Source organism: Heteronotia binoei, chromosome 2, assembly GCF_032191835.1.
Source record: "Heteronotia binoei isolate CCM8104 ecotype False Entrance Well chromosome 2, APGP_CSIRO_Hbin_v1, whole genome shotgun sequence".
In the NCBI taxonomy this organism is placed as follows: Eukaryota; Metazoa; Chordata; class Lepidosauria; order Squamata; family Gekkonidae; genus Heteronotia; species Heteronotia binoei.
In genome coordinates, this window is record NC_083224.1 from 60,643,833 (window position 1) to 60,656,605 (window position 12,773).

At 41.3% G+C, this 12,773-nt stretch overlaps 1 protein-coding gene across 1 annotated transcript in view; it reads left to right on the top strand.

The window, feature by feature from the left end:
* The first annotated feature begins 495 nt into the window (after positions 1-495).
* The window catches only part of CSRP1 (cysteine and glycine rich protein 1), a 36,233-nt gene continuing 23,955 nt past the window's right edge, over positions 496-12,773 (top strand). Inside the window, exon 1 of the mRNA XM_060231153.1 lies at positions 496-895. The gene's annotated coding sequence lies outside the window, so the exon portion shown is untranslated. The remainder of the gene's footprint in view (positions 896-12,773) is intronic.

Below are 12,773 nucleotides of genomic sequence, written 5' to 3' on the forward strand. Positions count from 1 at the left end.
GGAAGTTCTTCCTAATGTTGAGCCAGAAACTCTTTTGATTTAATTTCAACCCATTGGTTCTGGTCCTATCTTCTGGGGCCACAGAAAACAATTCCGCACCATCCTCTATAGGACAAACCTTCAAGTACTTGAAGATGGTGATCATATCACCTCTCAGCTGCCTCCTCTCCAGGCTAAACATCCCCAGCTCCTTCAACCTTTCTTCATAGGATTTGGTCTCCAGACTCCTCACCATCTTCGTCACCCTCCTCTGGACCTGTCCCAGCTTGTCTATATCCTTCTTAAATATGGTGCCCCAAACTGAACACAATACTCCAGCTGAGGACTTATCAGAACAGAGTAAAGCGATACCATCAGAAGGCAATGGTAAATCACTTCTGACCAAGTCTTAGCCTGCAAAACTCTATAATGAGATCTTCTAGGTATGCCCTGTCATATCTGCACACATCACCCTTAACTCCATGCTGCCGCTCAGCCACCGGCATTTGCAAACTAGAGCGGAAATGGGATTCTAAATTCACACGTGCACGACAAGGAGCTGCGAAACGTTTGTCTCCGTGGCATACTCTCGAGTTAGGCTCCGGGGCCGGCGAGTGGCCTTGGCGTTTCTGCGTCCCTCCCCCGCCCAGCGACTGTTTCTGTTACGGCCTCCCTGGCCGGCCAGGCTGGCTGCTTTTCTCTTGCGCCATCCCATCGTGGGGCTGAGTGCAAAGGCGCCCGACCTCCCCCCCCCCCCCCACTTCGGGCTGGCTGCCGGGTGGGACACGCCTTCTTCGGAGGAGAACAAAACAACCCCCCGAGAGAGCTTGGCCAGCCAGGCCACTTCTGGTGGGAGCGAACGAGGCGGGCACAGCCAGTCACCGGAGGAGGCAGCAGCGCGCCCAACATCAGGCAGGTAAGCGGCAAACCAGGGGCCCCACCCCTTTCAGCCAAGCTGGGACTCACTTGGGGGCTCAGTCTGGGGGGCAGGTTGCGCCGGGGTCTCCCTCTCTGCCCTCAGGAAGAGCGCTGGGGCTTTCCCGCCTTCTCAGTCTGGAGAAGCCCCTGCGGGTGTGCGCTCTCAAGTCGGAAGCAAGCAGTCCGCCTTGCAGCTGGAGCCGAGCATGGCCAATTCTCGGCGCATCCCGAGTTATTCCCTAAAGTAACACGGATCCCGATCCTTTACGTGGTTACTTAGAACGGAAGCAAGCCCTATCGGATTTTCTTATTCACAAATCAGAGTGGGTAGAATTGAAGCCACCTTGGCCTGCCTTTAACAGTTGATAGCTATTTTTTAAAATGTGTGCACTGGCAATTCTATCCAAACCATAGTTGTTGGAGGAGGTATGTGTGTAGTAATTAGTCGCTGTAGAATTAAGGAATCTGTGTGATTTACGGTTAATACGGAATAAAAGGTGTGTGGCTCGGCATAAGTAGTTGTAGTAGTTGGTTCCTTATTCTTACACTCAGATCTGGATTATTCCTGTATGCATACACTTGAGAGGGTTGAACCTCACATCTTCGAGGTACAGAAGAAAATTTGGCACAAAAATACCTCTAGCTATCATGATGCTGATACAGTGTTCTGAAAATACTCCTATAGTACTGAAGTTTGTCTCTCATTTTATTCTGCACCACTAACTGTAGTGTGTTTGTTGGTGGGGTGGGGGAGAGCCAGGAGAATGCCAATGCCCAGTGGCAGTTCAGAGGAATTTGCTGTACGCATGGCAACAGATACTAGTCTGATGAAATCTTGTTGGCATTCCATGTTCAGCATCATAGCATGTCTTGGGTAAGTGATCTGCATAACAGAAGAAGCTCTTCCTTTCTTGATCAACATCCCGAGGCAATCCTTTCTACAGCTGTAATTATAAACTGCCAGTTTTCTTCAAGGACAGTCCCATCAGTCATAGAGCTGTGCAGCCATGCTTTCAAAAGAATTGAGCATGCTGGGTATCATAAGAGTATAGCAACTCCCTATAATTTGATAACAAGTGGGACTAACTGAAGAGACTTTACATCTAAGGATGTGGCAAACCGTTGTTGCAAGCCACTTAAGCAGAATGGGTGCCATTTGTCCCTAAGTGAAGCTGACATTAAACCTTCCACTGATTTCTGCGAAGTTGAACTACTCCTTTTGCATTCTCTGCTGCTGTGCACTGTAATTTGAAACTTTCTCTACAACAGCAATGAAAAAGGAAAATACCAGCATAATGTTGCACTTAGTTGCAGCAGGCTTGTAGATTTGGCGTTTCCTTAGTTTCAGAATTGGTAATGACACTACATCCGGAGACAAGAAGTCACATTTTAGCATATACGGAAGCTACAGAGTATCATCACATGCCAGTTTCTTAGAGCTAGTATGTTCCCCCACCCACCCTCTAGTGTTTGTTTGCACAAAGTACAGAGTCTTATGTTAGAAATGCCTATATCTGCCCAGGAAAGGGGGAATCCAAGCAGCATTGAAATGTGTTTCAGAAATATCAGAGCAGGGTGTGGTGCTCCTGAAGGGAGTTGCTATACTCTTGTCTAGTTGCAGTACCTCCGCACTCATAAATCTGAGTACTGCTTAGTAGTAAAGAATGTCCATTTATGGTAAAGCATGGAATTATTCAGTGGTCTGATAATTACATGAGTGTCTGTTTTGCTTTCCTAGCAGACCAACTGTGGAACTTCTGACCACTGTCTATAGATGTTTACAAAATACCCACAGAAAATCTCAATTTTTTTGGCTGCAACAGACTAACATAGCTAATCCCACTGGCATAAAGAAATCCACTGTCTCTTTAGCAGGCCTCCTTGAAAAACTTTGTGCTTTAAAGGAGCATAGTATAGATGCAGGCCCTGAGATCAAACTCAGATAGTATAAACTTAAAACAGTATAAACTTTAAAGGCCAGAATCATTAGTCTCAAGGAAGTGAAAGCCTTAGGGGAGTATAAAAATAGGCTGTAGGGAGGCCAAAGTAATAAGTCTTGGTTTGATAGTCCCCTTTCATCTCCTATCCTCTTGCATACTCCTCTAACCTACTAGTACTTTTAATGAGAAATACTTTAATTTGCTGTTACAAACTTTATTGTGGTTTTCTTCACAAAGCAATGACCACTTATATTCTCACATTATAGATGAGAAACTGGCAGGAGTGGATCTACGTGTTTTTTGAGGGGGGGGGCAAAATTAAAAATGGTGCCCCTTTATGGGCCATTCTATCTTATGGTCCCAGAGAATACACTGAATTCCATACCCAGTTTGGTGCCCCCCTCTGCCCCCCCTCCATAGATCCGACCCTGGAAATTGGGGTTCATTTATTAATTCCCACAGCTGCCGCCATTGTTTTTACCTGAACAGAAAGCTCAGTGGGCACAGCCTTCAGGGCTGTTTGAGGTTGGGAAAATCACACCAGGGAAGGGGAAGCTGAAACTCCTTCTCTCCTTTGTGCCACAGTCCCTATCAGATTTGGGGCCCAGGCACACCTGTCTTCTGACTAATGGCATCAAAGTCAGATTGGGGGAACTTTGACTATACGTGTTACAAGTTGTAATGTGTATTTTGGTCCCACATAACCAACTCATTTGAGAAAAGGAAGGGCTGTCCAGTGATTGTAGAGTTCGATTCAGGAGTCTAGGGTTTACATGGATTTCTACTGTTGTTCTGACAGGTCTTTGCACACTATCCAAGTGTTGTTCTTAGGCATAGAATTGTCCACAGATAAAGACAAAAGTGGAATTATAATATGCAGAAAAAGTAGCTTTAAAGGAAATGCAAAGTTCTCAACACATGACTAAATTTAAACCTGTTGGTCTCTTTTAAGTTCCACATCTTTAAGTTACCACTTGTTCCTTCTGCCATATTTATATAGAAGATCTGGCCCTATGACTTACAGCTGTAACCTATGTTGTTTATAAGACACACTGAATCCATTTATGTTAATTGGACTAAATGGGTTAAATGTAATTACCTTAGCATGCTTACGGCATGGACAGGAATGCAAATTAACAAATGTCTACCATTCATACTTACTTACTATTATTTTTGCTTTTAAGATGTTATTTGGGAACTTTAGTGCTTGTGTTCTGTTTTGTAATGGCCGATGGCTATACACAATACATTTTTGACAGACTACTATTATTTTTATCCTGGTCAATGATGAATTATAGTTTGTTTATTTATTGGTTCAGAAATTAATACCTTACTTTTTCTTCCCTGCAGGGGCAGAAAGCCCTATTTTTCTCCTCTCTTCCATTTTATCCTCAGAACAACAACCCTGTGAGATAGGTTAAGCTGAGAGAGAGCGTCCAACCCATGACCACCCAGCAAATTTCCATGCCAGCATGGGACTTGAACTTGGGGTTCGCAGATCTTAGTCAAACGCTTTAGCCACTACACCACAGTGGCTTGATGTCTTTGTCATCTGACCTGGAGTGTTTGCTAATGTGTATATATAAATTCCTTGTGGCCATGGTTTAGTATTGTTGCAGATTAATTATATCTGAACAAAAAAGGGCAAATGCGTGTGCCCTGCAAAACAAAGTGCATGGATGCAATAGAAGTCACATCCCGGCCCGTGTCTGACTTGGCTTCAGCTCCATGACCTGTCACATGAAGCTAGCTTATGGTATGAATGACTTCTACTACTACTTCTGCTTCCTCACCCTGAGAAATATTGCTGAGGAAAAAGGGCTGTCTTGGTAAACAATATTATTGTTTGTGTCACTTAGTATTGGCAGGGATGGGGAGAACGTAACATCACAACTTGATTCTGTGGTCTGTATTAGACCTACCAAGGTGAGTTGTGCTCCTCCAGCAGAGCTGAAATACTGACCCGAATCCACTACTCCTTCCTGTGACTAAGCCAAAACTACTACTTGTTCCTTTTTCTCTGTCCTGCAAAACTCTGCTTATGTTCTTCTGTAGGGACATTCCCATGAGGCTACTTAGGCAGATAAATTTTCAGGCTGTTCCATCATCCAGAAAAGTTGTAACTCACCAAGCCACACTTTGTTCCATTTGGAGAAAAATTGTTGTGGTATAGTCCCCCAGTGACACTCACATCTTTTTGTGTTAGAATAATCATATGGATGAGTTTTAGAATCTGTTAAAGTCTATATGCTCATCCAGTTGTCTTTGAGGGAGTACACTATCCGCTCCTGAGCTATCGCTTCTAGGGCAGTCCCCACTACCCCCCACCCCAAATGCCTCAAGTTAAACTCTGGTAGAGTCCAGAAAGTCTATGAGAATATAAAGAAACCAAGAGAACAGTAGTGCAGATTGCAAGGCAGAGCTCAGTTTAAAGTAAATTGTAAAGGATGCACAGTAACCTTTATTACAGCTCAGGATTACATGCCTTTTCCCATGATCTTCTATTAAATAATAGATCATATCACTGTTGAGAGAATTTCCTCTTATTCTGCATAACTTGTATACAGCATGAAGGCAAACTGGGTCCTGACTGACCGAGTCTTCAAAAGAACTTGCCACAATAAGCACTTTTTGATCCAGAGAGAATTCCAGTTTTCTGAGTTATACCTCTGAGGATGCCAGTCACAGTTGCTGGCATAACTTCAGGTCTCACAATGCCAAGACCATGGCCATCACCTACTATTGAACTCCAGCCATGAAAGCCTTTGACAGCACTTGTGAAAGCACTTGAGTATCAATTCCTGATGTTAATTTCCTCCCATTATTTTATTCCTTCTTCTCAACCTTCAAGGGGACATTTCCCCCTGTCCATGAATTGTGCTTTTCTCATAATTATAAAAACTATTATTGAGTTCTGTTCTGTGGATCCATGGTAATATTCTCTCTCTACCCATCATATTGGTTTTCAGTTGAAATGTCAAAGATAAATTAACAGACCACTTCAGGGACTGGAACTTAAGTGGACAATTTCATCCACATTGGCTTACATGGGATAATAAGGGAATCCTTAGGTCTTTCTTTTCCTTTTTTTTTTTTTACCAAATACAGGGTTTAAGAACACAGTAAGCCTATCTTGGCATTGTCCTGCAGCAGTCCACTTTCCTGATTTTATTCATGCTTGCAGTATTATGCACAAGGAGCTCAACAATTCCACTTGGGTGCTATAAAAGCCAAGCAGACAAAAGCAGTGTATGTTGCACTGAGAGCTGACCTGTTGATCAGCTGCATAATGATTAAGGAGCAGAGGGAAGTTCTAACAGTACAAGAAGCATCTTGTTTTTTAGATGTGGCAAAATCACATGTTGTACTTTGTGTGCACACATAGACACCCAGCCAGGCCCAGCATAGCACTGCTGAAGCCTCCATACAACACAAGAGACAGAAATGGATTTGGGAATGAGAAGGTCTGCAATTTTGTTGCATACTTTATATGCAGAGGATCCCAGGTTCAACCCCTGACATTTCCTTAAAGGATCCTGAATAGCAGGACTGCTGTACATCAGGCTAGATAGACCAACAGTTTAAAGCAGTTCAAATGCTCAGTGGGACTACTGGAGATTACATGGCAATTAATTGAACTACATGAGCTTGGAAATACTCCCTTTGTAGCACTGGATTAGTTTGTAGTGGGTTTAGCCACTATAGGTTTATTCTCCTATAGTGCATTTACAACTACTGCCCTGTTGTCTGGAATGCTTCGTTCCCCAATAGTAATGTGATACAGAAAACAGCAAATACTCATTCCTAAATCATGTGTGCTGACCACTGTTGTTCTTTCATTGTACAGATGAATATAGAAAATTCAAAAGCTGAAAGCAGTAAAAAAAACCAAACGAACATGTAAGCCTGACACAAAGCGGGGAAGTCTAAATGCTTGCAGTTTTCCACATTTGTTTAGGGTTACTGTGGTTAAGGTAGAAAGGTCAAATTTCCAGTTTCTGAACAACTGCTCTATATCCAGTTTTATTTCCCTTGTTTTCTACCATCTTTGTTTCAAAGTTTTGTTCAAGGATAATGGCTTAAAGTAAGAGTCTGAAATGGTTTAAATAATCCTTGTTCCATTTAATCTAGTCACTAGATTAAATAATAGAAAAATGGAACAAGGATTATTTGTTTAAGCCATTTCCTGCTGACAGCATATGCATATTTGATTAATGGATGGAAAGTTAAAAGTTACATCTGACACACTGTTATTGTTCCTCTTATATGATTGTGCTTTCTTAATGGCACCTTGACAGTATTTTCAGGTGCTTCCTATCTATCAGTTTCTGGGAACAACATTCAAATGTTTCTGGATTTTTTTTTCTCTGGGTTGAGGACTGTACATTACAATGAATAGTGATATTGCAGAATTAATAGCTTGACAAATATAAAAACCATGTGTCTGTTATCTACACAGATCCTTTGCTTCCTCAGTTTATTACGTCCAGCAAGAGGCTGGATCACAAAGCTTTGCTTTATATGAGCTTGTTTATTTTCAGGAAGTATAAGTTATGCATATAATAATAATAATAATAATTTTATTTTTATATCCCGCCCTCCCCCGCCAAAGGCGGGCATATGTGCCTCACCATCTCCCAAGCACAGTGTGCATGTGGATTAGAAACCACGTGCCGGGTACCAAACAAATGGTTCTTGACACAAGCTATATGACAGTATAAATTTTGAGGGAGACAGTATGAGCTGATGTCCTTTTGTTCTTCTGGGGAACATAAGGAAGACTTGGGTGAATTTGGGCCTATCATCTTCTCCAAATGGATGATTACTGTTTTTTAAATCAATCAATTAAACCAATATTAATACTATTTGTCAGCAAAAAGCTTTCAAAGCAGTTCACAGAAAACAATAAGAAACAGAAAACTCAACATGCCTAAACTTATAAAACAGCTTGAAGGTCAACAGCAACTTCATATGAAAATCAGGGTCTAAAGTTAATTGTCCAGTAGAACAATGAGAAAAGATATGAAGCAGAAAGATGAAGGTGCCCATTGGTCTGTCAAGGTCCTCATCCATTGTTTCCTCTTAACTGTTGTTGGCTGTCTTCAGCCACAGGTAGAGTTTTCATATCATTTACTACCTGACCCTTTTGGGTGAAGATGCCAGGGATTGAATCTGAGATCTTCTGCATGCAAAGCTATCATTAAGCTAAAGTCCTTTTAAAAAATTCAGTGTTGTCTTCTGTTAATATCTGACAAAATGCGGGTGGCATAGATTATAAAGTATTTGTAGTGTTAGGACCATTTTTAAAAGGGGAGACTCAAACAAAATACATTATTACCATAGGTTGATATGAATGTCACCAGAAATGAGTGAAGATAGTAGGATCTTTTGAGCAGTTAGGCATGTGCACATGAGTAGTCTGCTATAAATGTATGTGACTTGAAGGAGATCTATCTCAGTTTCAGTCTTATTAATTCCTTTAATCTAAAGTCATGTATGCCCCCAAAAATACTTTTCTGTACTTCTCCCACTGTTAGTGTGCACATATGGAAACAGGACAGTTTTAAATTTGTATGGTTTCTGACATATGAAAAACAGTTTTTAAGTGTGCTGATACTAGGATTCTGAATTGATTGATGGCCTTCTAGAAAGCTTGCCATATAGTTACCTTTCAATGTTCCTGTGCTTTATTGTGCAAGTGTTATATCACCTCCGGCATCTCATTTTCCCCAGGCATACCTCTTTTGTTGTTTGCATGTATAGCTGTCATTAAATCTTGCTCTGCTATACTTTCAAGTCTTTTACTTAGTTTTCTCAGCACCGAACAACTGCTTTTGCTGAATGAAGCAGATATCCAAGACTGGTTGCAAAGCTGGTTTTATTTCAGATGTAATATTCTTATCAGTGCACCCTAACCAGTGTTGCATCCTACGAAGTCCAGTGGAGTGATGGAACTCTGCTTAGGATTTTACCATATGATTATTCAGACCCCTCACTGCTAAAGACCTTATGTGCAGGATCATCAGACTATTTTTTTTCCACTTCAACAGATGATTACAGGGGCAGGATTCTTGTATTCTTGCAGAATCTGTGATAGTTGATTTATTTCCTGTATACAATTGATTCACTTCTGGTCATTCTAGTTAACAGTCTGTCACTTTATAACTTTAAAACTTGACAATCATAAACAGAGTTATACCCTTCTAAGCCCAATAATTTCATTGGATTTAGAAAGGCTTAACTGCCCATAGGATTGCATTGCTAGTTATCTGAATCTCATTCATTTATGTTCTTCTTCACTGTTACTGAGTTAGGCCTTTGGATTTAGTGAAATCAATACAGTGTGAATACCAGGAAAATGAGGTCATACATGTTCAAATGCAACTAAGTTGTAAGGTATCCTGGCCACGCAACTCTGTGGACTAGCATTCTGAGGGCTTCCTACCAACATGTCATAGCTCCCTATGTGTAATCTCTAGTGGTAGTGTTGATTCCATGGATCACTTGTGCTAGACATACCTAGTTTTTGGTTGATGCCTGACTGTCTCTGTCTTTAATGGCAAGACAAATGCCTGGACCTCCAAGTAGTCAAGATTGAATGTTATTTGACATTCATAAAAACCTTTGCCAGCTGTCAGCAGTTTACCCTATATATTTACAACCCCTGGTTCCTGAGCCCATGGTCTTCTTTAACCTGTTTAATTTTGACATTAAATCAAATTCTCAAAGATACATTGCAGTTAAATCTGGCCCACCCAGGATCCTGTTTTCTAAGCAACACAAGTCTGCCTCTTTTAGTCACCACAGGTATGGTTTTCTTTCTCAAATTTTGTTATAATTTTCATGGTTTTTTTTCTCTTTGATATTACTTTTGTGGAACATAGACGTTGAACTCAGTGTACTAAATCTTGTTATCTGTAGGCACACATGTCACAGTTCTTTTCTTCATTTCCCTCCCCCCCCCCAGCAATTCTCTAGGCTTTGAACAATCTTTAAGTGTAGTAGCCTATTGCCCACAAGCCCCTCTCCAAATTGGCTGAGTTTTTATGACATCATGAAATGTTCATAACATTTCTAACTAGAAAGTGTGAAGGAATTAAGTACTAGAATGCTTACATGCAGTGCAGCTTTTAAGAAGGAAAAAGTCAAGCTTAAAAATCTCACATTGTTCCCAAGAACAAGAGAGCTTGCATACTAACGATAGGGAAGGAGTGGACAGGCAAGGAGTGGCAAAACCAAATAGGTGTGTGGCTATTCTCAAATTCACATTAATCAAATAAATATTTGGGTGCAGATCTCTAGTTTATTCCTACTGCAAATACTAAGCTATATCAACCGTGTTATACAATGAAAATTTAGCACTGAATCTCAGTTTCTGGAAGTATGGCACATTCAGTGCTAGTCCCATCATCCTGTGGTTTTCCTAATTTCTTTAAAAATAAGCACAAAATGCAGTTGGTGCTGGGTCAGCTCAGTTCCACAATGGGCAGGTTTAATTTCAGCTTGAGATCACTGAAAATTCTGAACCTTGTCTCAGCTCATAGTACACTTTGTTTTGTGCATACTAATTACAGAAACATTCTCTGGCTAATGATGAATTCCCTCACCATGATTAGTTTTGGTTAGACAAAGCAAGCTTTCTTGGATTCTCTTTGTATCATGAATGTGTTCTGTGTAAAGTACACGACAGGAATTTCCCATCTACCAAGTGCCTTTTAAATAGCATGTTTGTCACAATCCAGGCAGCTTCTCCATAAAAAATGCTTGAGGGAGCCAGGAGTTGCTCTGGGCTGGCAGTTAGCAATTGGACCAATTACAGTCCCAAAGAGGAAATTCTGGCTACTGCAGTTTACCCTGAGAAAAACTGTGCTTGCTAAAATCCTCTTTTTGGCTATGAGCATGTGACAGACTGTACTTTTAAAAGCATATAAGTACTGTGTAAACTAGTAAAGGACTGTGAAGGTTAATTCTTCACAGAGCCAGAGAACCATGAGTGACAGGCTGTTCCAAGAGATCTGATTGGTTAGCATCAGCTGAGCAGAGAAAGACTGGATGATGAGGAGAAATTCAGTCTTATTTCAGCTGAGAAGTGTCAAGACTGACAGTTTTGAAATTCAGCCCTAACACAGACAGGAGAAATAGGGAAAGCTGGTAGGGATGAGTGGGTAGTTAGAAAGAGACCCCCATTTGGGCCAAGGAAAAGGGGATAGATCTTTAGCAAGAGGAGAATTTCTCTACCCAGTCAAGCAGGGAGTTAGCGCTGAAGAGTGCAGAGATTTCTGGCCTGGTATAGTTAGATACTGCCTTTAGAGATCTTAAGAGTCAGTTAAAAACTCAAAATGAGTACTGGTGTGATTAGAGAAGGGGTTTGGGTTCTGGAACGAGTGCACCAGCTTTCAGGAAATGAGTCTGTGAATACACAAAGAAAGTGTACTGGAGTGTTGTGGAAAACATTGGAACAAAAACCTCCCAACATAAAATTTTTAAGTAACTGTGGATAGCTTCAGAAACTCTCATTAGCCTTAAACATAAGAAGTAAAGTCACCTCAGGAATTTTACCCCTGATTTCAGCTTACCTTTCCCCTCTACATTGAATAACATATTTTGTTAATTTGGAATAAGAAAAACTTCTTGAGTGCCATGTTGTATAAGTTAAAGCAGCTGCCATTCCTTCACTCAGGTTCCTGGGCTAAGAAATATAATGTGAAAGGGTGGGACAGCCAGAATTCTTCAGGAAATAATAAAACAGACAACTAGAGCAGCTCAGTGACAAAAGGGAAAGAAAAACAGGGGAGGGAAGTGGACAGGACTGTCATAGAGCACTGTAGGTTGGAAGTCACCATGGTTCTACAGCCAGTGGGGACTGGGTTTCTTGTGTGCAAATCAGTAGCAGTTTTATTACTTTCGTATATGTACATAATGACTATTGTACTTCTGAAACAAACTGTTCTTTAGGGACACTCCCTCCCACTGAAAGCCTGAGCTGGCCTCTCTTCTGTGTAGTTTACTGGGCTCCTTCCCTGACAGAGAAAATGAGAGACTCTGAGCCACATCTCCTTTTAAGGAAATCCAAGACTTCCAGCTGGAATGATTTGGCAGAGAGGAAGGGAATTCAAAGCAAGGAAAGCTAATATGCAAGATGCTGAGAAGGAGATGTCGTGATGAGTAAACACTGAAAATACCCCAAGTAAGAATATTCTGACCCCCAGACAGCAAATCCCCCAATCCTGAGTCCAGTCCATAGTATTCATTTTGAGAGAAAAATTCCTGAAATGGCCAAACTGCTCAAGCAAAACAATACCTTGGAGCTTAGCCAGCACATTTCAGGCTGGGTTTACAGTGCTCTATTGAGAAGTAAGGCTTGAAGTCAGTACGGGCTACTGTTCTTGGGGGGGATGTGACTGAAAATAACATTAGGCTGGCTGTGGATGTACAAATGGATCTTGAAGTTGAGTAGAAGGAAGGATATTAGTAGATGTAACTTATCACACAAAAATACAAAATGCATAAACTGCTGAAATTCTCATTTCTACAGAAATATGCAGGGCATACAAGCTCTATACGCTGACCTGGATGGGCCGGGCCAGGCCAGCTCAATCTCATCAGCTTTCAGAAGCTAAGCAGGATCAGTCTTGGTGGAAGACCACCAAGGAAGCTCAGGACTTTCTGGCAGAGTATCTTGCTTAACCAGCTATATCAGGGGTGTCAAACTCAGGACGGCCAATCTGACATAAATGAGACCTTGTCGGGCCAGGCCATGTTATGTAAACTTTATAAAGGACACAGACAAACACAAAGGGTTTTTAAAAAGCTTAAAACATGCTTAAAAGATTAGCACTCCTGCAATATTTTTAACAGCCTCTGATAACTGACACCTCTTGCTCTGAATTATTGCCTGAAGACCTGGAGACAATGTCTGTACTGTGGCAATCTTGA